The sequence below is a fragment of the Vicia villosa genome, unplaced genomic scaffold (genome assembly GCF_029867415.1).
Source record: "Vicia villosa cultivar HV-30 ecotype Madison, WI unplaced genomic scaffold, Vvil1.0 ctg.001404F_1_1, whole genome shotgun sequence".
NCBI classification, from domain to species: domain Eukaryota; kingdom Viridiplantae; phylum Streptophyta; class Magnoliopsida; order Fabales; family Fabaceae; genus Vicia; species Vicia villosa.
The window spans coordinates 34122-56159 of NW_026705605.1; the positions used below are offsets into that span (position 1 = coordinate 34122).

A 22038-nucleotide genomic window follows, 5' to 3' on the forward strand; every position below is an offset into this window, starting at 1 on the left:
CACCATATCGAGTGGGTCATCGCCTCTGATTCGGGATACTTCTTAATTTGAAGGTACATGGCTAGAGGAAAATAAATCCTCTTGCCCCTTGATAGGCATTGAGTCTCTGAATTGGAAGGTACGTGGCCAGAGGAAAATAAATCCTCTTGCCCCTTGATTAGGAATTCGGTCCTTGATAAGAGTACCTGAAATTGTGCGCCCTAAATCCCTAAGATCCTTGAAAGGGTTAGTTAAATCATGTTATGCTTATGATGTCATGATGTCATGAATGTTATGCGAATGCAGTTCATTAGGCACAACGTGAGATAGTAAGGGCAAACAAGTCCTTTAACAAAACCTGCAAGGAAACAAAGGTTAGTAGAAAACATAAATAAGTCACACAAGTGCCCTTAGGTTTAGAGGCTTGCATGAAGTTCGTAGGTAAGTACCCTCCCCACTGAAGTTTAGTTGGTTCAACCTGTCCTATATAAAGATCAGGTTCTAGGGAGCTCATATCATTGACCTTTCTCGAAGGCGCTTATCTCAGTTCGGCAATCGAATCACCAACCGAGAAGGTCCTGAAAGTCCAGTCCATATAAGTGTAGCTTCGAGTATCAACCAACTTCAGTCGGAACCAAAGCCAGCCACCTCGCTACTTTCTAATAGGCCAAAGTCAAGTTCAACTAGGGTTCTAAGGGCAAATTAATGCTTAATGACACCACGCAGCAGCCAAGTGTTTCCTCAAGTAGGATCCCAAGGAACACCAGGACAAACCAATGTGTCACACTAACGATGGCCACCATATCAACCACATCAGTATACGCTGTGAAGTCTCCATGGTCTCATGCCATTTACTTAAGGTACTCAGATCCGGGTTAGGATCTTTCACACAAGTAAACCCAAACAGACCCACAAATATAAAGCAAACAAATCAAACCATTTTAAAGTGAATCCTAAACTTTAAGGTAACCCCTCTTTTTAATCGAAAGCATCCCCAACAGAGTCGCCAGTTCTGTAATACGGTGAACTGACTTTATCGAAATGTCGCAGTAAGCAAGAGTCGTCACCGACTTTTATTTTATCCAATATATAGAAAGGCTAAAAGAACAGGAAAGACCTTTGAAAGATTTTAAGTTCGGGGGGTAAGTTATACAAAGGGAAGGTTTAAGGCACCCTTTGTATCCATGGTTATCCATGGGCTCTTAATTGCTTAGCTCACTTGTTTGTTTGTTTGAAAAGATTTTGAATAAGTTTGAATAAGAACTTTAGCTTGTAAATAAGCGTAGTCTTTTTGAATTTGATTTGAAAAGGAGGTGTGAAAAGGATTTTTGAATTTAGAGCAAGCAATTAGTAGCAACTACCCTAAGTTAGAAAAATTGTTCTTTTAGCCTTTCGGGCGAAAGGGTCTATCCATACCATGAGAAGGCAGGAAGCTTTTCAATTGGATGTTTGAAGGGTCATCGAGATATCGTTCGCCATAAGACTGTCCCTTACCATAAAGAGGGCAGGCAGTCTAAGGGAAGGATATAATAGTCATTCTGTTTAGGCATCATGCGAGGATACCTTAGCAATAGGACAATCATCTTATTTTTCCGAGGCAACATCGAGGAACTAGATGATTTTTAATCTCTATAGGCAACCTTGCTTTAGGTATCCTCAGAATCGAGGGACTTGACTATTTTTAGTACAATTAGAGGCAACAGAATCATAAGGCAACAGGCAACAAAGGCAACAAGAGGGATTACCCTAAAGGTGTGTGTGTCACAATCACGTGGTTAACTTCGATGATATTTATCTTATAATTAGTGATCTAAGTTATTTAGCAGGCTTGCACTCCCTAGGATTACTAACCATGGCAGAAAATAAAACAGTTAAAATCCTACGCTATTACAATAAACACTTGCGGGGTGGAGGAAATTAAAAGGCGAAAAATAAAACCTAACCTATTACAATAAAACCCTTATAGGGTAACAGAAAAATAAAGGCAGAAAATTAATTTACACATCTTCTGCTTTGATCTTCCTCGAACCTTCGATTGACTCTGATCATCTGAGAACTAAACGGACAATAATAGGGGTGAGTGCATTACAAATTCATTGGCGATTTGGAACAAACCCTATTTTAATAAAAAGGCAAAAATTAAAATTAAAATGATATTTAAAAAAAAGGGAGTTAGAACTTAGCTTTTTAATATGGACGCGTGTGTCTGAAAGATCTTGATCAATCCTGAAAATTGGGCACAAAGAGAAGGCATGTGAGTGCACTAAAGATTCAATAATTATAACGTGGCAGATCAGAAATTAAAATGGTAATTATATAGGCAAACAAATGAACAGGCAAAACCCCAAGTGGGGAACAAGTTAATCACAGTTAATAGAATAAATAAGGCAAGGCAGATGACATAAGGCAAACAAAAGTTTTTTTATTGTTCAAAAACAATTATTTTAATATTATGAAAATAACAAAAAAAAATCGAATCTTTGATTAAAAAGAATAATTATAAAATATTTTTGTAACAAAAATAATTTGTTTGAATCATCTAAGTTTATTTTAAAAAACAAATAATAATAATAATAATAATAATAATAATAATAATAATAATAATAATAATAATAATAATAATAATAAATAAAAGAAAGAACACAAATAGAGAGTTGTGTAATTAAAATAATAATAAAAAATTGGGAAATACTTAGCTCTGATCCCGTGTGGTAGAGCCGTGAGTGTCCATGGTAGACTTGTGTTTCTAATTCGTCAGATCTGGACTGTTGACCATCTTGTGGTAAAGAGGCGGGGATGCATGGTGGGTGTGTACAGGCGCGTAACACTGGATCTGTGTTTGATTCGTTTAAAAAAAATATTGTCACACCTGTGTATGAGCCAGGGTTTCAACCCATGCTTTAGTGGTTGCAGGTTTCTCCACGCTACCAATCCAGCTACAGCTTTGCTCTGTCATTTGACCAGACCGGAATAAAGAAAGACTAAATTAATACGAACAGTCAAAGGGTCCACATGAAGAGCTGACTGGACCCACACGCCCTATCGTTGTCCAATCCCAGCGAGAGAGAGAAGAAGAATGTTTGACCAACGAATCAGAATTAACCACACGCGGTCCCACCACTGTTCACCATCTTCTCCAAAAAAAGCCACGGTTTCGCTACGAGAACTGATGCCGTTTTGCTGCGATTTCGTCATAGCAGCTCCTGTAAAGATCAAAACTCAACAAAACACGCATTAGACCGATCTAAGAGCACCCAGACCCCCTATTTAAGACCTTGAGAATTCGACAGCGCAGTCCTTTTGTCCTAGAAATAACTGCAAGGCACCATACGAATGGATCAAGGCTTGTAGTTCCATTAATGGCAATTGTGTGTTCCTGCACCAAAGCTCACAAATCATACGTCAAACATGTTCCAATGACATATATTAAGAAGTATAAACAGGTGAAATCAAGCCATGATGCATGAATTATGATATTCGAAAATAGAAAGGATAAGCAATGGTGGTGATGAATGTGACTGTTCCGGTTACTTGCAGGCTTTAAATAAGGAGATGAATCGACCCCTGGATGCTCAAGGAAGAAAATTAGATGCTTAGGACCCGCTGATAACGTCTGCCATGAACTTTCTCCTTTGCCCTAGCTTTCTTTGAATTTTGTCAATGAGAAACCCTAGTGTTTCTTCTCCTAATTTCGTCCTCCGTGAAGCTGAGATTGTTGTGTTTTTATATGTGATGAATTAGGGTTGGATATATGGACACAAATCATGTGATTGATGAGAGAAAGTTTGAGAAAATATTTGAATGGGATTTGCACCAAATCTTGCTATTTTGGGTGCTTCTCTAATTCTTGCATATTTTCCACGTATTCTTGGCACTTGCATGATGATTTGAATCTGAATAATAATTGAGATTATTCCATATCATCTTCTATTATTTAAATTTTGATTTTATTTGATTTAGTTTGATTTAATTTGAATAAAATCAAAGATAAATGAAATAATATCATAAAATAAATAATATTTGGATCTTGGGCCTCCTATAATCTTAAAATTTCGTGGGTAATCCAAAAGTCATGGCCCATTAGTCAAAAATATGAAATTTGTCAATTAAAGCTTCATGCATTTCTCAAATTTTGCCCAACTTCGACAAGGCATATCTCCCTCATTATTTATCATATGAAGATGTTCTAGGATTTTTTGGAAAGCCCAAGATGTCCTCTAAAAGTTACTATGGAATATATTTTTCATTTGGATAATTTATCTTGATGATATCGCTCCTGACAGAAAACAGCTTTTTGCGATCTTCTAGAAGGACCTGTAATGTTTTGGCTCATATCTCCCAAATGGTGCATTCCTGGCCCTGGCTTGTGAAAGACAAAATTGTAGAGAATTCAATTTCCTTCAAGATGAGCTTTAGATGGGAAATTTCTGATGTTCCATGTGGAAGTTATGGCTGGTCAAAGTTGGGTTGACTTTCTCCTTAAAAACTCTAATTTAGAAACTTAGGTTTTTGATGATTTTGGAGCTTTCTTTGATGCATCATGATCAATCCTTGATCAAATGATGAATGGTACTTCATAATAAGGATGTCGACAAAAAATCAGGAGTTTTGACTGTACTTTGACCACAGTTGACTTTTAGGTCAACCAGTCGATTATTGATCGTTTGGGCCATTGAGTGAGCAATCTTTTGAATCCGGGCTTGAAATTTGGCATGAGGATACTCTGAGGCATATAAGAGACCATGGGATCCACTTGAGGTATCAGAAACTGATTTTACTTTGAAAAATACAAAACCCTAGTTTGGAGGCCGCTGTTTAGGAGAGAGACGGTATAATTCCTTCTTGTGTATCTTTGAGCATTTGAAAGTCAGATGGACTGAAATATGAATAAATATGGTGGACAAATTTTGGGGTATGACATTATTCATTTTAATTTTCACAGTAAATTTTTTCTATTTTATTTTCTTTCACATTAAAAAATTGATAGTAGAATTTCCAACATATAATCTAAATGACCTATAAGATAATTTTATATGTATATAAAAAATTAAATATCAACTATTATAAAAAAAATGTATTTTTATTTCTAATATACCCGTGTGAAGCACGGTCGGCGATCTAATAGTTACAAACTGTGTGATCTATCTTTTGAATGCAGATACAATAAAGCTGACATCTATTAGTCTAGAAAGGTTAAACAACCTTAAACCCTATCTTACTCTAATATGAAGAAATAATATTCTCTCTCATCACGTTTTTAAATTTTAATTGTATAATTTCTATTCATAACATGTAACTTTTATTCTTTATTATTATTATTATTATTGATATTATTATATTGTAATTTTTGTTAATTGATTATATCGGTAAAACTTTATATTTTCAATTTTTTATTTTGATTTTGAATTTGATTTGACATGGATATAGGTGAAATTTTTATTTAGGCAAAGTATGAAATCATCTCTAAGAGATGTATATGAAAACATATTTAAGAAAACTATTTTGTTGCATATTTTTATTGTAAACACGTGTATTTTTCTAATATTGTTTTCATTTTTTTTTTGTTATTTTAGTATTTTAATCTTAACCACTTTCTACTAGTATATCTACCCGTGCGAGGCACGAGATAAAAACTCTTATGTTAAAAACATTTTATAATTATTTGTAATTTACCAATAAAGTTATAATAACATTATAATTTGTCTATGTTATTAATTGTACACAATTTTTTTTATCAATAATAAACTATATTTTGTTTATAAAATTATTTTTATTACTTAAAAATTTAATTTATTTAATTGTAAAACAATTTTTAAATTATGGTGCTAATTTAAAAAGAATAGATTTTGTTAATTTTTTTTTGTAAGTTATCAAAAAAATCTTTTAGTCTTTAAATATATAATATCAATTAAATAATTAAAACGAAAATCTTTTTTAAAGTTGCTCGATACGAAATAAATAAATAAATAAGATCTCATTTTAAAGAAAAACAATCTATATGAAATCAATTTTAATTTAGAAAACTTATATATTTATAGATTTTTGTGAATAAAATGATAAAGATTAGAATCAAATGAAATTATAGAAATTAAAAGTTTGATTATTTATAGTATCTTATGATTTGAAGAGATTTAGTTTTTGGAAAACAACTTAGTTTTATTATTCAATGTTTTTGAAATTATTTATAAGATTTAAAATTTCAAATAAAAAGGTTTTAAATAATTTAAAATTAGTTTGTCAAAATAATAATTTTTTTATAATTTTTTTTTTAAAACCCTAAATTAGTTGAGGTTATTATGTATTACAGAAGTGGATTGATATAATTTTAAATGATTTTAAATTTTTCTAAATCAATTTTTATGTTAGAATTTAATAAAAAAAATTATGTTTTTTGTGGTAAAAATAAAAACATTAATTTTTTTAAAGCAAAAAGTTCTAGAAATTTTCCTTTTAGTTTGAAAAGGTTAATATTTTTTATTTGACACTCATACTATTATAATGATTCAATATGTAATTAAATTACTAATTTCTTAGGTATATTTGTTATTTTATTTTTAATTATTATTCTTTAGATATAATATTTGATGGTAAATATTTTAATAATATTTAATTATGAGTAAACAAAATAAATAAGAGATCAATTTATTTTAATAGTGTCTTTAATTTAAAAGTAAAAAAAAACTATTATCATTCACAGTTTACCAATCAAGTTATAGTAATATTATAATATTAATAGTATATATTGACACCTAATTTGACACTTACACCGTATATTATACCATTTTCTATATCATAATTTGTTTTAAATAATCGTTAGTTGGTCCAGTGGTGATTGGCGCTGAACTTGGTAGGGAGAACCACGGTTCGATCCCCCGCAACTGCGATCGGGAGGGGATGGAACCACTTGATGCCAGAACTCGCCCCCGAACCGGACTAAACCGGAACCCCGCAACTGCGATCGGGAGGGGATGGAACCACTTGATGCCAGAACTCGCCCCCGAACCGGACTAAACCGGTGGTATAAAGCAAAAAAAAAACGCAACTGCGATCGGGAGGGGATGGAACCACTTGATGCCAGAACTCGCCCCCGAACCGGACTAAACCGGTGGTATAAAGCCAAAAAAAAAAAATAGCAAAGCTAATTATAAAATTGGGAAGGAAAGCTCTACTATGTTTTTTTAGGTTATTCTTAAGATTAATAATAAATTAATGTTGAGACTCGAAACTGTGTTTTTGTATGGAATGAGAAAAAATACTTATAATTAAATTATTTATATTATGTGACACTATAAATCTAATTGGTTAGAATTTATTAATTTACATTACCTGACACTAAAATGATATTAATCAATTTATATTATATGACATTAATTTGCATTACACAGTCTAATAATGCTTATAAAATACATTCATTATACAAATATGCTAATAATTATTATTAGTTGCATTTCATGATATTATAATGATATTTTATACTAATTGTGTCAACAACTTAACTTGATACTGATTTTTCCGAAAATACTTATAATTAAATTATTTATATTATGTGACACTATAAATCTAATTGGTTAGAATTTATTAATTTACATTACCCGACACTAAAATGATATTAATCAATTTACAATATATGACATTAATTTGCATTACACTGTCTAATAATGCTTATAAAATACATTCATTATACAAATATGCTAATAATTATTATTATTAGTTGCATTTCATGATATTATAATGATATTTTATACTAATTGTGTCAACAACAACTTATTGTGATTACTGTTTCTTAGTGGATCAAAAGTTTTGTAGTAAATTTGTTTTACAAATTAATAAAAAAATTTGCAATTGAAAAGTTGGGTTTGTTTGAGTTCCTAGGTTAGAGAAACCAAAATTTATATAGTGTTTGTTTGACGGTGGCTAATGCATCGCCTATGTATGGATAAAGGAAATTGAATGTGAATTGGTACCCATTTTGTTTGTTTTCAATGGCCCAATTTAATTAATTATTATAATTTAATGGAATAATGTAGAATGAATGAATAATAATATTAGTCTGTGAGCTTTGGAAAAATATAAATATTAATAAATATTTAAAAAATAATTAAATATAATTATAGTAATATAACTATTAATAGGAGTTTTTTAGATAATAAATAGTCTAATTAGATGACAAGTAACAAACTTGCCCAAATACTCCTTTTACTTTATTATATTGTATGATGTGAAAAAAAGATTGGTGAGATGAGGAAAAAAAAGATAAACTTTGATATATGAAAAATAAGAATTTTACATTCAAATAAAAACATTTGTAAATTAAAATAAAAAATATAATGTATTGATAATAACTCGTGAAGAGAAGATAAATTCGACTATTAACATTTAGGTTGTTTAAGTGGAATATTTAGATCATAAACTATATGATTAATGGCTGTTTCAAACTATTATTATTGATTTATTATAAAAATCATCATGAACTTTTTGTGTTTAAATTATGATTATGAACATTGAAAAATGATAGCCCCAATGTTTATAGTCCTACACTGTTAAAAATATGTAACAGTGCATTGTTAAATCACTAACATTTTTAAAGAAAAGAAAGAAAGATATTGGAAAAGAAATCTTAAAAAAATTAATAGTAAAATCAATTCAATGTTGCCTAATATGATTTGAAACATCATTTGTTACACCCATTGTTACACCCAACTGTTTCATTGTTACAGAAAATAGAATGACAAGATACATAGACAACAAATATTAATGTATTTAGTGGAGAATAACAAACTATTTCAATTGCATAAAGAAACATCTCCGGTTAAAGCAGAGGTTACACAACATTGAAAAAAAGAAATCCAAGGCTCTATTTAATTTATAATAAGATGAGACATTTGTATTGCACTATTGTGATGGGTTGAAGATAAAATATTAGCCTAGGTTAAATCATTATTATAAATAATAAAAATATTTCTAAGCAATGATCACAACTCTTCATATAAAGTAAACAAAATCAAAATTCCGAGAAACAGTTGCATCAAACATGTGCATCAAACATGAATAACAGCACATCAAACATGAATAAAAAAATTCATGGACCATTTGAGGAAATGCAGAATTATGTACCAATATGTGGTAAATGACCATCTCTTAGAGATTAAACAAATAGACAATATTTGTAATTTGCAGTTCAGAGCTTAAACAAATAGACAATATTTGTAATTTGCAATTCTTTACTACTAAACGTATACAAATTTGTTCAGTAACATCATTTTCCAAGTCAAAGTAACTAAAAATTGGTTAAAAGATCTAAAACCAATATTAAATTTTCCAAAATGCGGTGTCTGCATTTTGAAAATCACCAATCAATAGAATAAACAAATAAATACTGTCAAAAATCTAATTTTTGTGATTCCTTTCCAATGCACCCAAAATATTACATTGAGCAAACATTCAATGACCTGCAGAACATATGACAGAACATGCATCAAACAACAACTAAATACAATCTAAGCATGCTATCACTAATACATATAGTAAAAATAAAGTAATAATAGTAGCAAAAGAAATACCCTCAAACGATCAGACAGAACTAAAGGAGTGATGAGCTTGTATTTGGGTGCTTCAGCTAGGAGCTTATCATAAGTACCCTGATCAAACAACACCATGTTGTTCAACTTCTCCTTTTGCTTGCCTTTGCTCCACTTCTACAAAACACAAAAACACGAAGCTCCTTGCATTCGTTTAAAACTAACTACAATCCAAAACTTAGGGTAAGGGAACATATCAAGAATGTAATATTAAGGTTTTGACATATCAATATCATCATCGGGGGTTCTGAAAGTGCGGTGTTGCTCCCAAAACCGCTGCCACTTGGGGTTCAATTTCATGGAAAGGATAAGCTCTACGAAGAGAGATTAAGAAAGAACAACAAAATCAGAAAGATCTAACCCATTTCTGCAGATCCAACGAACGACCGGACCGTTCAACATCAACAACGTGAATGATCAGTTCTAAAAAACGCAAGCAACATCATCATCAGTCCTAAAAAACGCAAGCAACATCATCAGTTCCCAAATGGTGAATCATCACCGCCACCACCGTTAGTGAATCGGAAAGAGAGAAGATGAAGCGGAGGTTGAGATCGCCGGAGAAGATGAAGAGAGCCGCCGCCGCTCTTGAGCTTGAGAGAAGGAGAACGGAAAGGATGAGCTGTCGTTGTGATTTGATTCGATGGTTAGGGTTTTGTTAGAGAATGAATTGTGATGCTCCCAATATTTATAGATTATAAAAGTACACTGAAAATAGCTTCCCAATTGATGTCAGATGTAGTTAATCGATTCACTGATACATTTGAAAACATCAAAAATTTGATGAATCAGGAATTGGAAAAGAGAAAGAATTGATTTATTGATTTATGGAAGACCCGAGGATGATTGGAAGTGGAAGGGATGGATTCAATTGTTGATGTCTTCAAAGAACACAGATTTCCAAGCCTGCATAATTCTTTTGGGCGATGATTATTAGCTTGGGGAAGGTGAAGCAACACAATAATATATTCCATACAAAAGCCCAACAATTAAGAGAAAGTAATCTAATAAAAAATAATTAATAATTAATAATTATTTTAATAAGATTGATATAAATGGAAATCTTTCCTATAATAGAAATAAGAAAAATAGAATACTCTCTAAAATGATGACACTTGGCAAACTTGCCAAAATTCTCATTTTGCTTTATTATTATGTATGATTGTTCCTTTTGCAAGTGTCAATGCACCATAAAATAAGACTTTAGTTTACTTGACATCATGTGCATTTATTGGGGGAATATTTATAGGCTATTAGTGACTTTTGTTGACACAAATTAAAGCATATGATTTTACTCAAATATTTACATTATTCTTGTATTACTTGAGCAAGTAGTTAATACACAATATCTTGTGTAATAAGTTCTTGTTTATTCAATGGTGCATCACTACTATGTGACTTATGAACTTCTTCGAAATTTACTTTCTTTCCATTGGTTATTTTGAAAATAAAATTCTTTTCCTAGAAATACCCTAATTCGAACAACAAATATTTTTACCGCTTAAAGATTGAAGAAGTAGTATCATTTAGTTTATTTTTTCTTAGGACCCATTTATTAAAATATATGTATTAAAAACTATAATCAATTTTTTATAGTAATTTATGCTAACAAAGTTCAAAATTTATGACATGGTTTGGATTGGTTATGACCCAACCATAAATAAGGTATAATTTTGCGACATGAAAAATGAAGGAAGAAAATTTGACTGTCGTGGGATCTGAACCCACGCCCTTTCGGACCAGAGACTAAATTTGACACTTTAGACCACACGGCGAAACTATTTTGTTGTTTGATTTCATAAACTTTAGCGACTTATATGGTACTCACCATATAATATCTCACTTTGTACTGTATTTCTCTAATTAGCGCTAGTGTATTTTAAAATGCACCATAAAATCATAAATGAATCTAATTCATTTATATAATCTCTTTTTTATTTATCTTTGTGTGTTTGATCTTTTAGATTTTTGATATTATAAATAGAAAGAGGTGTCTAGCAACACATCATTGTTGCCTTATTAACGAGAACTTCATGTGACCTGACATAACCTTTTTGTAATAAAGATCATATGTATAGTTTTTGTTTTGCCATTATATATTTATATTTAATACAAAACATAATTTTTCTTGCCCGAGTATACTAAATAACAATAAATAAGCTAAATATTTTTATCGATTTATTTCAGCATGATCATGTATTTTAAAGTCACACTCGATCAAGGAGCCTGTAGATATTACTCAATAATATGTAGCATATGAAAATTCCATCTATGTTGCTCATGTCCATCCACATGACTCATTGAATATGGCGCCCTTTCGGACCAGAGCCTAAATCTGGCGCCTTAGACCACTCGGCAAAACTGTCTTATTGTTTAATTTCATCAACTTTATCCACTTATATGGTACTCACCATATGATATCTCACTTTATACTGTATTTCTCTAATTAGCGCTAGTGTATTTTAAGAATGCACCATAAAATCATAAATGAATCTATTCATTTATTTAATCTCTTTTTTATTTATCCTTTTGTGTTTGATTTTTTATATTTTAAATAAAAAGAGATGTCTAGCAACACATCATTGTTGCCTTATTAACGAGAACTTCATGTGACCTGACATAACCTTCTTGTAATAAAGATCATATGTATGGTTATTGTTTTGCCAATATCTATTTAAATTTAAATAAAAACATAACTTTTGTTGCCCGAGTATACTTAATAACAATAAATAAGCTCAATATTTTTATTGATTTATTTCAGCATGATCATGTATTTTAAAGTCACACTCGATCAAGGAGCCTGTAGATATTACTCATTAATATGTAGGATATGAAAATTTCATTTATGTTGCTCATGTCCATCCACATGACTCATTGAATATGCAAGTACTGACTTTATAATCGTCTCGTTACAAACAATATTTGACAATTCTTAAATGATCAACTCCTTAATATTCTCATGTAGGAACTTAGTGGTTTCCAAACAACCTGTGACATACACCACTATCATTATAAGAAAAATTATGACACTTGCATAATATTAAATAGTATCGTGAACAATATCTAATTTTGTCTAAAATTAACCAGATCTTAACAAACCCATAAATATCGACTTTGTTCGGGTTTAGGCACAAGTTAGGGTCATCTAAATCTAAATGACCCAGTCAAAATTTATGACATGGTTTAGGTTGGTTATAACCCAACCTTGCATAAGGGTATAATTTTGCGACATGAAAAATGAAAAAAAAAAACTCAACTTTGTTCGGGGGTTAGGCACATGTTAGGGTCATCTATATAACCAAATCAAAATTTATGACATGGTTTGGGTTGCATAACAGTATAATTTTGCGACAAAAAAATGAAGGAAAAAAATTGACAGTTGTGGAATTTGAACCCACGCCCTTTCGGACCAGAGCCTAAATCTGGCGCCTTAGACCACTCGGCCAAACTGTCTTCTTGTTAAATTTCATCAACTTTAGCCACTTATATGGTACTCACCATATGATATCTCACTTTATACTGTATTTTTCTAATTAGCGCTAGTGTATTTTAAGAATGCACCATAAAATCATAAATGAATCTTATTCATTTATTTAATCTCTTTTTTATTTATCCTTTTGTGTTTGATCTTTTAGATTTTAAATAGAAAGAGGTGTCTAGACACACATCATTGTTGCCTTATTAACGAGAACTTCATGTGACCTGACATAACCTTTTTGTAATAAAGATCATATGTATAGTTATTGTTTTGCCAATATATATTTAAATTTAATTAAAAACATAACTTTTGTTGCCCGAGTATACTTAATAACAATAAATAAGCTCTATATTTTTATTGATTTATCTCAGCATGATCATGTATTTTAAAGTCACACTCGATCAAGGAGCCTGTAGATATTACTCATTAATATGTAGGATATGAAAATTTCATTTATGTTGCTCATGTCCATCCACATGACTCATTGAATATGCAAGTACTGACTTTATAATCTACTCGTTACAAACAATATTTGACAATTCTTAAATGATCAACTCCTTAATATCCTCATGTAGGAACTTAGTGGTTTCCAATCAACCTGTGACATACACCACTATCATTATAAGAAAAATTATGACACTTGCATAAAATTATATAGTATCGTGAACAATATCTAATTTTGTCTAAAATTAACCAGATCTTAACAAACCCATAAATATCGACTTTGTTCGGGTTTAGGCACAAGTTAGGGTCATCTAAATCTAAATGACCCAGTCAAAATTTATGACATGGTTTAGGTTGGTTATAACCCAACCTTGCATAAGGGTATAATTTTGCGACATGAAAAATGAAAAAAAAAAAAACTCAACTTTGTTCGGGGGTTAGGCACATGTTAGGGTCATCTATATAACCAAATCAAAATTTATGACATGGTTTGGGTTGCATAACAGTATAATTTTGCGACAAAAAAATGAAGGAAAAAAATTGACAGCTGTGGGATTTGAACCCACGCCCTTTCGGACCAGAGCCTAAATCTCGCGCCTTAGACCACTCGGCCAAACTGTCTTCTTGTTAAATTTCATCAACTTTAGCCACTTATATGGTACTCACCATATGATATCTCACTTTATACTGTATTTTTCTAATTAGCGCTAGTGTATTTTAAGAATGCACCATAAAATCATAAATGAATCTTATTCATTTATTTAATCTCTTTTTTATTTATCCTTTTGTGTTTGATCTTTTAGATTTTAAATAGAAAGAGGTGTCTAGCAACACATCATTGTTGCCTTATTAACGAGAACTTCATGTGACCTGACATAACCTTTTTGTAATAAAGATCATATGTATAGTTATTGTTTTGCCAATATATATTTAAATTTAATTAAAAACATAACTTTTGTTGCCCGAGTATACTTAATAACAATAAATAAGCTCTATATTTTTATTGATTTATTTCAGCATGATCATGTATTTTAAAGTCACACTCGATCAAGGAGCCTGTAGATATTACTCATTAATATGTAGGATATGAAAATTTCATTTATGTTGCTCATGTCCATCCACATGACTCATTGAATATGCAAGTACTGACTTTATAATCTACTCGTTACAAACAATATTTGACAATTCTTAAATGATCAACTCCTTAATATCCTCATGTAGGAACTTAGTGGTTTCCAATCAACCTGTGACATACACCACTATCATTATAAGAAAAATTATGACACTTGCATAAAATTATATAGTATCGTGAACAATATCTAATTTTGTCTAAAATTAACCAGATCTTAACAAACCCATAAATATCGACTTTGTTCGGGTTTAGGCACAAGTTAGGGTCATCTAAATCTAAATGACCCAGTCAAAATTTATGACATGGTTTAGGTTGGTTATAACCCAACCTTGCATAAGGGTATAATTTTGCGACATGAAAAATGAAAAAAAAAAAAACTCAACTTTGTTCGGGGGTTAGGCACATGTTAGGGTCATCTATATAACCAAATCAAAATTTATGACATGGTTTGGGTTGCATAACAGTATAATTTTGCGACAAAAAAATGAAGGAAAAAAATTGACAGCTGTGGGATTTGAACCCACGCCCTTTCGGACCAGAGCCTAAATCTGGCGCCTTAGACCACTCGGCCAAACTGTCTTGTTGTTTAATTTCATCAACTTTAGCCACTTATACGGTACTCACCATATGATATCTCACTTTATACTGTATTTTTCTAATTAGCGCTAGTGTATTTTAAGAATGCACCATAAAATCATAAATGAATCTTATTCATTTATTTAATCTCTTTTTTATTTATCCTTTTGTGTTTGATCTTTTAGATTTTAAATAGAAAGAGATGTCTAGCAACACATCATTGTTGCCTTATTAACGAGAACTTCATGTGACCTGACATAACCTTTTTGTAATAAAGATCATATGTATAGTTATTGTTTTGCCAATATATATTTAAATTTAATTAAAAACATAACTTTTGTTGCCCGAGTATACTTAATAACAATAAATAAGCTCTATATTTTTATTGATTTATTTCAGCATGATCATGTATTTTAAAGTCACACTCGATCAAGGAGCCTGTAGATATTACTCATTAATATGTAGGATATGAAAATTTCATTTATGTTGCTCATGTCCATCCACATGACTCATTGAATATGCAAGTACTGACTTTATAATCGTCTCGTTACAAACAATATTTGACAATTCTTAAATGATCAACTCCTTAATATCCTCATGTAGGAACTTAGTGGTTTCCAATCAACCTGTGACATACACCACTATCATTATAAGAAAAATTATGACACTTGCATAAAATTATATAGTATCGTGAACAATATCTAATTTTGTCTAAAATTAACCAGATCTTAACAAACCCATAAATATCGACTTTGTTCGGGTTTAGGCACAAGTTAGGGTCATCTAAATCTAAATGACCCAGTCAAAATTTATGACATGGTTTAGGTTGGTTATAACCCAACCTTGCATAAGGGTATAATTTTGCGACATGAAAAATGAAAAAAAAAAAACTCAACTTTGTTCGGGGGTTAGGCACATGTTAGGGTCATCTATATAACCAAATCAAAATTTATGACATGGTTTGGGTTGCATAACAGTATAATTTTGCGACAAAAAAATGAAGGAAAAAAATTGACAGCTGTGGGATTTGAACCCACGCCCTTTCGGACCAAAGCCTAAATCTGGCGCCTTAGACCACTCGGCCAAACTGTCTTGTTGTTAAATTTCATCAACTTTAGCCACTTATATGGTACTCACCATATGATATCTCACTTTATACTGTATTTTTCTAATTAGCGCTAGTGTATTTTAAGAATGCACCATAAAATCATAAATGAATCTTATTCATTTATTTAATCTCTTTTTTATTTATCCTTTTGTGTTTGATCTTTTAGATTTTAAATAGAAAGAGATGTCTAGCAACACATCATTGTTGCCTTATTAACGAGAACTTCATGTGACCTGACATAACCTTTTTGTAATAAAGATCATATGTATAGTTATTGTTTTGCCAATATATATTTAAATTTAATTAAAAACATAACTTTTGTTGCCCGAGTATACTTAATAACAATAAATAAGCTCTATATTTTTATTGATTTATTTCAGCATGATCATGTATTTTAAAGTCACACTCGATCAAGGAGCCTGTAGATATTACTCATTAATATGTAGGATATGAAAATTTCATTTATGTTGCTCATGTCCATCCACATGACTCATTGAATATGCAAGTACTGACTTTATAATCGTCTCGTTACAAACAATATTTGACAATTCTTAAATGATCAACTCCTTAATATCCTCATGTAGGAACTTAGTGGTTTCCAATCAACCTGTGACATACACCACTATCATTATAAGAAAAATTATGACACTTGCATAAAATTATATAGTATCGTGAACAATATTTAATTTTGTCTAAAATTAACCAAATCTTAACAAACCCATAAATATCGACTTTGTTCGGGTTTAGGCACAAGTTAGGGTCATCTAAATCTAAATGACCCGGTCAAAATTTATGACATGGTTTAGGTTGGTTATAACCCAACCTTGCATAAGGGTATAATTTTGCGACATGAAAAATGAAAAACAAAACTCAACTTTGTTCGGGAGTTAGGCACAGGTTAGGGTCATCTAAATGACCAAATCAAAATTTATGACATGGTTTGGGTTGCATAACAGTATAATTTTGCGACAAAAAAATGAAGGAAAAAAATTGACAGTTGTGGGATTTGAACCCACGCCCTTTCGGACCAGAGCCTTGTTAGAACAAGATTTGTTCTGATCAATATTCTTAGTTTTGATGATAACAAGCATATGAATTTTGTATGAGATAATGTGGTACTCTAATACTATGCAATTTCCATTTCAGGACTTATATAAAGAGTATGCACAAAATCAGCGCAAGAAGCACTGACTCAGAAGGTTCAGCATGCAACATCAGAACATGGTCTGGCAAGACATCAGAAGATGGTCAAGCAGAATCAGAACATGGGTCTATGGAAGCAACAGAAGAACTTGAGATCAGAAGCAGAAGCACTGAAGTTCTCATGGTATCACGCTCAGAAGCACTTCAAGGTCAGAAGACAAGAAGATGCTCTGCACCAAGCTGTTTGACTCTGATGATATTCAAATGTTATTTACACAAACATCATATCAGAAGCAAGTACTAGCTGGCAGGTTACGCTGACTGACAAAAGGAACGTTAGAAGCTATTAAAGGCAACGTCAGTAGACACAGCGAAAACAAGGCTCGAGGTAGTTGACAAAAGAGTGAAACATTAAATGCAATGCTGTACAGATTACGCAAAGCATTAAATGCTCCCAACAGTCATCTTCTCAAGCGCCTATAAATATGAAGTTCTGATGAGAAGCTACGTTACGAATTCTGAATACAACACTTGCGCATTATACAGAAACGCTGTCAAATTCAAAAGCTCTCAAACTTCATCAAACTCACTACATTGTTGTTGTAATATCTTAGTGAGATTTAAGCTTAAACTTAAGAGAAATCACAGTTGTGATAATAGCTTTATAAGAAGCATTGTAACTCTTAGAATTTGTTTACATTAAGTTGTAAGAACTAGAGTGATCAGGTTGTTGATCAGTATACTCTAGAAAGTCTTAGAGGGTATCTAAGCAGATTGTTCCTAGAGTGATCAGGTTGTGATCAGTATACTCTAGAAGACTTAGAAGTTGTCTAAGTGGAAAACCATTGTAATCTCGTGTGATTAGTGGATTAAATCCTCAGGTGAGGTAAATCACTCCAAGGGGGTGGACTGGAGTAGTTTAGTTAACAACGAACCAGGATAAAAATCATTGTGCAAATTGTTTTTATCTTACAAGTTTTAAAGCTACACTTATTCAAACCCCCCTTTCTAAGTGTTTTTCTATCCTTCAAGCCTAAATCTGACGCCTTAGACCACTCGGCCAAACTGTCTTGTTGTTTAATTTCATCAACTTTAGCCACTTATATGGTACTCACCATATGATATCTCATTTTATACTGTATTTCTCTAATTAGCGCTAGTGTATTTTAAAAATGCACCATAAAATCATAAATGAATCTTATTCAATTATTTAGTCTCTTTTTTATTTATCCTTTTGTGTTTGATCTTTTAGATTTTAAATAGAAAGAGGTGTCTAGCAACACATCATTGTTGCCATATTAACGAGAACTTCATGTGACCTGACATAACCTTTTTGTAATAAAGAGCATATGTATAGTTATTGTTTTGCCAATATATATTTAAATTTAATTAAAAACATAACTTTTGTTACCCGAGTATACTTAATAACAATAAATAAGCTGAATATTTTTATTGATTTATTTCAGCATGATCATGTATTTTAAAGTCACACTCGATCAAGGAGCCTGTAGATATTACTCATTAATATGTAGGATATGAAAATTTCATTTATGTTGCTCATGTCCATCCACATGACTCATTGAATATGCAAGTACTGACTTGATAATCGTCTCGTTACAAACAATATTTGACAATTCTTAAATGATCAACTCCTTAATATCCTCGTGTAGGAACTTAGTGGTTTCCAGTCAACCTGTGACATACACCACTATCATTATAGGAAAAATTATGACACATGCATAAAATTATATAGTATCATGAACAATATCTAATTTTGTCTAAAATTAACCAAATCTTAACAAACCCATAAATATCGACTTTGTTCGGGTTTAGGCACAAGTTAGGGTCATCTAAATCTAAATGACCCGGTCAAAATTTATGACATGGTTTAGGTTGGTTATAACCCAACCTTGCATAATGGTATAAATTTGCGACATGAAAAATGAAAAAAAAAACTCAACTTTGTTTGGGTTTAGGCACAGGTTAGGGTCAACGAAATGACCCGATCAAAATTTATGACATGGTTTGGGTTGCATAACAGTATAATTTTGCGACAAAAAATGAAGGAAAAAAATTGACAGCTGTGGGATTTGAACCCACGCCCTTTCGGATGAGAGCCTAAATCTGGCACCTTAGACCACTCGGCAAAACTGTCTTGTTGTTTAATTTCATCAACTTTAGCCACTTATATGGTACTCACCGGATGATATCTCACTTTATACTGTATTTCTCTAATTAGTGCTAGTGTATTTTAAGAATGCACCATAAAATCATAAATGAATCTTATTCATTTATTAAATCTCTTTTTTATTTATCCTTTTGGGTTTGATCTTTTAGATTTTAAATAGAAAGAGGTGTCTAGCAACACATCATTGTTGCCTTATTAACGAGAACTTCATGTGACCTGACATAACCTTTTTGTAATAAAGATCATATGTATAGTTATTGTTTTGCCAATATATATTTAAATTTAATTAAAAACATAACTTTTGTTGCCCGAGTATACTTAATAACAATAAATAAGTTCAATATTTTTATTGACTTATTTCAGCATGATCATGTATTTTAAAGTCACACTCGATCAAGGAGCCTGTAGATATTACTCATTAACATGTAGGATATGAAAATTTCATTTATGTTGCTCATGTCCATCCACATGACTCATTGAATATGAAAGTACTGACGTTATAATCGTCTCGTTTCAAACAATATTTGACAATTCTTAAATGATCAACTCCTTAATATCCTCATGTAGGAACTTAGTGGTTTCCAGTCAACCTGTGACATACACCACTATCACTATAAGAAAAATGATGACACTTGCATAAAATTATATAGTATCGTGAACAATATCTAATTTTGTCTAAAATTAACCAAATCTTAACAAACCCATAAATATCGACTTTGTTCGGGTTTAGGCACAAGTTAGGGTCATCTAAATCTAAATGACCCGGTCAAAATTTATGACACGGTTTAGGTTGGTTATAACCCAACCTTGCATAATGGTATAATTTTGCGACATGAAAAATGAAAAAAAAAACTCAACTTTGTTCGGGTTTAGGCACAGGTTAAGGTCAACTAAATGACCCGATCAAAATTTATGACATGGTTTGGGTTGCATAACAGTATAATTTTGCGACAAAAAAATGAAGGAAACAAATTGACAGCTGTGGTATTTGAACCCACGCCCTTTCGGACCAGAGCCTAAATCTGGCGCCTTAGACCACTCGGCCAAACTGTCTTGTTGTTTAATTTCATCAACTTTAGCCACTTATATGGTACTCACCATATGATATCTCACTTTATACTGTATTTCTCTAATTAGCGCTAGTGTATTTTAAGAATGCACCATAAAATCATAAATGAATCTTATTCATTTATTTAATCTCTATTTTATTTATCCTTTTGTGTTTGATCTTTTAGATTTTAAATAGAAAGAGGTGTCTAGCTGTTTACGGTGATTTCCGGTAAACAACCGCTAGTCTTCCAAACTATAATAAATATGATTTGGTTACTCGCAGGATTGACTAGATTGATCCTAGGACATAGTCAAACGAAAGGTTTATTGATGTGATTTGGTTCATACCTGTTTGTTTTGATTTCGAGAAATTTATGTTCAAATGACTAATCATTCGAGATAACGCTGGTTATATGAGTTAGTGTAATTTCGACGCATAAATCGTAATAAGAAAACATGTAAATTGCAAGAATGTAAATTGCAAGAAAATTAACATGCAAGAATATAAGTCGCAAGAATATAAATTGCAGGAAAGTAATGTGCATAAAATTAAATGACTTCGAAAGTAAAAGTTAAACAAGGAAAGTAAGTTGCAGGAAACGAAAAGATATTTGATAAAAGTAAATACACATATATTCAAATTGGTGGTTTCATACGTACATTTCTCAGCGAACTCTTTCTCTTAACACTTGATACTTGAGCGATATGTGAGTGATTTGTACAAAATGAACACACGAAATCCTATCATTAAGACTCCTATTTATACTAAATTTGACCCTAACGGTCATACAATAATCTAATGCCACGTTATCCATGAGAACTCTGGGGATGCCATCTGTCTATGTGCAGTTTATAGAAACCGTTTCGCAATTCAAACCTTCCCGCTCAAGTCCTTTTCGACATGTGGCTATATAGTTATATTCGAAAATGTTACGGAAACACATTAAGCTTCAGTACTTTATGTAATTTTCCGCGAAATGTCTAAGTCTTGGCAAAGGTATCTTCCGTGTTAGCTTCGATACTTCTCTCCTTCGTTTCAACTTAGACTTTTTCTTAAAGCATAGCCATCAGTAGCCATTTTTTAAATCTTCGAAGATGGTCATCAGAAACCATCATTCTTCGAACTTAAAACCTTCGAAGATCAACTTCTTAAACGAAATCTCCAGCTAACAAATTGCCCCCAATAAATGCTTGTTTCGACAAACGAGAGAAATGGGCGTTTCTTACCATGATGGGATTTCGTTTTGCTTTCTTAGAGTCCCGAGACTAATAATTGACGTCATAATCAATTATGACTCTATTTCCAAAACGTCTTGTCGCTTTCAAAAACGTCTCCTCAACAGTTACATTCCCACGTTTTGA

At 31.6% G+C, this 22038-nt stretch overlaps 5 non-coding genes across 5 annotated transcripts; all 5 read right to left on the reverse strand.

Annotated features, from left to right (window-relative positions):
- Positions 1–12930: 12930 nt before the first annotated feature.
- Positions 12931–13010, reverse strand: TRNAL-UAG (transfer RNA leucine (anticodon UAG)). Its single transcript has one exon. It is a non-coding gene; the product is annotated as a tRNA-Leu (tRNA).
- A 1010-nt stretch (positions 13011–14020) lies between these two features.
- Positions 14021–14100, reverse strand: TRNAQ-CUG (transfer RNA glutamine (anticodon CUG)). The gene has a single exon. It is a non-coding gene; the product is annotated as a tRNA-Gln (tRNA).
- Positions 14101–15110: 1010 nt separating this feature from the next.
- TRNAL-UAG (transfer RNA leucine (anticodon UAG)) lies at positions 15111–15190 on the reverse strand. The gene has a single exon. It is a non-coding gene; the product is annotated as a tRNA-Leu (tRNA).
- Positions 15191–16199: 1009 nt separating this feature from the next.
- TRNAL-UAG (transfer RNA leucine (anticodon UAG)) lies at positions 16200–16279 on the reverse strand. The gene has a single exon. It is a non-coding gene; the product is annotated as a tRNA-Leu (tRNA).
- A 4320-nt stretch (positions 16280–20599) lies between these two features.
- TRNAL-UAG (transfer RNA leucine (anticodon UAG)) lies at positions 20600–20679 on the reverse strand. Its single transcript has one exon. It is a non-coding gene; the product is annotated as a tRNA-Leu (tRNA).
- Between the last annotated feature and the right edge of the window lie 1359 nt (positions 20680–22038).